Source organism: Equus przewalskii, chromosome 4 (assembly GCF_037783145.1).
Source record: "Equus przewalskii isolate Varuska chromosome 4, EquPr2, whole genome shotgun sequence".
Classification (NCBI taxonomy): domain Eukaryota; kingdom Metazoa; phylum Chordata; class Mammalia; order Perissodactyla; family Equidae; genus Equus; species Equus przewalskii.
Window position 1 is genome coordinate 54,310,587 of NC_091834.1, and position 4,386 is coordinate 54,314,972.

General features: G+C 40.3%; 1 protein-coding gene across 4 annotated transcripts in view; it reads right to left on the bottom strand.

Moving 5' to 3' along the window:
- Positions 1-4,386, bottom strand: part of RAPGEF5 (Rap guanine nucleotide exchange factor 5) — a 348,364-nt gene that overhangs the window by 226,037 nt on the left and 117,941 nt on the right. The gene's annotated exons all lie outside the window — the stretch shown is intronic.

The following is a 4,386-nucleotide window of genomic DNA, read 5'->3' on the forward strand; positions in this document are numbered from 1 at the left end:
GCAGGCAAATACATTATCCCAAGGGTGATGGGAGGCTATAAATGGACTCCAGATGGTGGCATGTTCAGATCAGCAGGGAAGGAAGATGATTTTAGCATCAATATGTAGAGAGCTTTAGAATAGGGAGGCGCTGAAAGTTGGGCAGCCAGCAAAGCAGGTTCTAGAATCCCAGGCATGAAGTATTAAAATGGTAATCCATAAAATCAGGTTAATGGAAACTTCTGTGTTTTTCTTATACTATTTGCATCAGTGCATTCTGTGCACAGTTTCAGTGCTAATTAAATGAGCTGAGGATGGTAAAGCTGTTTGCAAACTTTAAAGCGCTGCACATACAGCACTGCCTTTCTGTAGGGTTGGAAGGGGAGGGTCAGATGAAACGATGCCTTGGAGAAAGCAGAGCCTGGACTAGGACGACAGAAGGGAGTGGGAAAGGAAATAGGGTGTCAAAGATCTTGCCCAACCAGAAGACAGAGACCGTTAAGAATATGTTTCTTCCTGTTTGTGAATGTTAAGCATTTGTAGCATTGACCCAAGCCAATTACAGAATAAGCCGTGAGAAAATCTGCTTTCAAGGGTCTGGCAGCATCATATGAGCTCAAATTGGCTTTTGAAGATCTTGGAAAGAAGATATAGATATCGGGCTAGAGCACTCAGAGCAGGAAGGTCTCCAGATTTCTTAAACACGAGGAAGGGCTTTAGCTTGGAGAAGATGACAGCACTCAAAGGGCGACAAGGGAGTTGTTTTCAAATATTTTGAATATGTAGAAGGGGAATTGGACTTACTCTATACAGAATTAGACTGAAGAGGGAAACCACAGAGAAGCAAGTTTTTTCTGAACATAATAGAGTTTTCTATTCATTTGAAGTCCTTTTGAACATAGAATAGTCCTTATCCTTGGAAAATGGGGAGCTCAGACTGGACTTGATGGAATTTTGTTTCATTAGACAGATGGTTGGATTCAATGACCTGTAATGTTCATTCCAACCCAAAGATTCAGTTACTTCACTGGTCTTAGTGCATACTGAAGTGGTTAGAGGGCAGCAATTCTCACAGTGTGCTCTGGAGGCCTCTGGGCATCCTCCAGTCCTTTTCAGGACTCCACAAGGTTAAAACTATTTATTTATTTATTTATTTTGGTGAGGAAGATTGGCCCTGAACTAACAGCTATTGCCAATCTGCCTATCTGACTCTTTTTTTTTCTCCCCAAAGCCCCAGTACACAGTTGTATATCCTACTTGTAAGTCGTTTGAGTTGTTCTATGTGGGATGCCACCACAGTGTGGCTTGATGAGTGGTGTGTAGATCCATGCCCAGGATCTGAACTGGTGAACCCCAGGCCACTGAAGCAGAGTGTGCAAACTTGACCACTTGGCCACAGGACCAGCCCCAAAACAATTTCTTAGTAATGCTAAAATGTCATTTGCCCTTTTGTTTTCATTCTCTCCTGAGTATACATTGGTATATTCCAGAGGCTACAGACATGTGACGTTGAACAGACAGAATGTGGGAGCAGATGTGAGAATCCAGCTGCTTAAGTCAGACATTAAGGAAATTCACAACAATGTACACAATGCCACTCTTCTCACTAAATTTTGTTTTGGAAAAGTTATTTTTCATAAAACATTTATATTAACATATAATCAGTTTATTATTAAATAAATTAATAAATAAATATTTTTAAAATTTTGATATAGTGAGTATCCATTGATACAACCCACATAAACAAAAGCTTTTGGGGTCCTCAATAATTTAAGAGGTCCTAAGACCAAAAAACTGAAGGACTGCTATTGAGGACATGGTCAGAAAAAGACTTATCTCTGATAATAGGAAAGCAGGAAGAAATGAATGGGCTAATAAAGGTTTCTGTCTTGCCCACTTTCCAGCTACCTTCCTTGAGTTAATGCCACTTTTATCCTGACACAGAACTGATGATTTCCACAAAGATGGCTACTCTAGGAACTTGGGTGGTGAAATGGAAAGACCCATTCTTTAGAATCAGATGATCCTGAGTTCAAATCCAGATTTTTTCATCTTCTAGTTATGTGACCTTCAATTCCTTGGCCTTTCTGAGCCTCTATGCTCTGTTCTGTGCAGTACTTATACTCCGAGGTTGTTGAGAAGATTAGACAAGATTTATGTGAAGCATGTAATCCAATGAGGAGCCTCTGAAATGGTAGCTCCCCACGTGGCCAGAGCTGCTGTCAATCAATCCCCAGGGAGCCCCAGGGAGGCTGCTGACCTGCTGAACAAACGGTGGTCTAGATGTGATTTTCACCAACTTTCCCCACCTATTCCCCTCTCTAGGCAAACTCCAAATCCTTAGACAGGTTATTCCTGAAGCACCTTCTTTACCGCCAACCATCAAAATCTAACTTCCTCATCCTTTGTACTCTGAGTACAGTCGTGGGCAGAACAAACAGTGAACATGGAGTCAAAAACCCAGGTCATGTCTCACATTTATTGATTTATTAGCTCTGTGACCTTAGCCAAGCACTCCACCTCTTTGAGCCTGTTTCCTCATCTATAAAACAGGGATAATTAAACCCAATCTGCTGGGTGGTCAGAAAGGCTAAAGTAAATAATGCTTATGAAAACATCTTGCAACTTGTAAAACTGTATGTGTCAGTTGTATTAATAAATCTCGTCTGTTCTATGTTCGAAACTGGTCTAACCTAACGTATTTCACATATTTAATCAAAATTATCTCCACACACACAAGTACACATTTATTGGCTATTAGCATGAAATTTTCACATATTTTTACAAGCACACAAACTTTGTGAATGTGTTCTGTGCATCCCCAAAATTTGTTTGCCTATTCCACACTTTATATCAAACCCAGATAAAGAGATACAGTAAGACACATCAATCTTTATTTCTAAATAAAGTTATTTAAAAGAGATAATATTGATAAGAGTGGCAATGGAGAACTTCCTTAAAAAAATTAAAATGTGACACTCATCTGATTCTCTCCCTGACCTGGTCTTTTGGGAGAGAAAGGAGAGCTGGAGGAAGAGACCCTTGAAGGAGTAACAATTCGTGTCTGCTATTAACAGAGCTGCTAACTAAATCTTTTATCTATAGGTACTCTTTTATGTCTTATAGGTTTAGAAGTAGGAGAAGCTGTTAGTCATAAAGTTTCTGTTTATTCCTGGTGAAATGTCAAAACCTTCATTATCGAGGCTGAGAGAATCTGACTCAGTTCTCCAGTCGATTCAGTTTTGGTCACGGTCCATTGGGGTATCTGCATAGTTGTTACCCTTGACTCTTCTTTGGCTGTGAACTTCCTAAGGACTGACATCACTCCTTCTGAATATTGTGTAAGTTCCACACTACTTATAGGATTGTTGTCTGCCTGGTGGGCATTGCATGGAGCTGTTGTTTTGTAATTCCAGATCAAAACTGATAATGTTTCACTTTTAAAATATGCAGATTTGAACATTCTCTTAGATACCAATTAAAATGGTCACAACAGAATTTCACATTTATTTACATGGAACACTCAGAGGATCAATAAGCCTTAATGTTTGTAAAGTTTCAAGAGTTTTTGTCAAGGTATATGGACAAGGTGATTTTTAGATCTCTCTCTATGGTATAAAGTTTAGAAGAGAAGAAGTCAAGAGTCCATGAAATCAAAAGAAAGATTTGGAAACACTGGGTGTTTTATCTCAATAGCTCACTTCTTACCATCTTGCCTTACGGTTTCTAATCCAGGAATCCTAAACAAGTGGCACCACAGTATGGTCTCTGAGGCCAGACTGGCTGGATTCAAGTCCTCCCGCTGCCTTTTACCAGCCCTGAGAAGTCCAACATGCTGCATCTCTGGCCTCAGTTCCCTCATTTGTAAAATGAAGATAATCACAGGACCTGCCTCATTAGATTGTTGTGGGGGAATAAATGAGTTATTTTGTGTAAAGTACTTAGAATGGTGCTGGCACAGTCAGGAGTACAGGTGTGTTAGACATTATCTTTCTCATTCTTTTCAATCTGGGGTCCGTAGGCTTGAGAAGGGTTAGGAACCTTCTGAAATTATCTGAAAAATGCCTGTGCACTTTTCTGATGAAAGAGATATAGGCTTCATCAGATTTTCAAAGTAGGTAGTCTAATAACAGGATCTTCTAAGACCTATGGCATTTGCATTAGAGCCTACCTCCCCACGTGTGAGCACAGACAGACAGACTGCCCCATTTACACTGAGGCTTAATTATGAATTCAACCACAATGTAAAGGATTGCTCCTTCTCTTTGTGGACCTAGCTAGTACAAAGTGATGTGTCGTTGCAGCACTACCACCCAAAGATACGAACCTGAGTGTGAACAGAGTCTAACACTCCACACTCGTGTGTGTGACGTAGACCAGCGTCTGCTGGCAAAGAGAGTTTGGGAG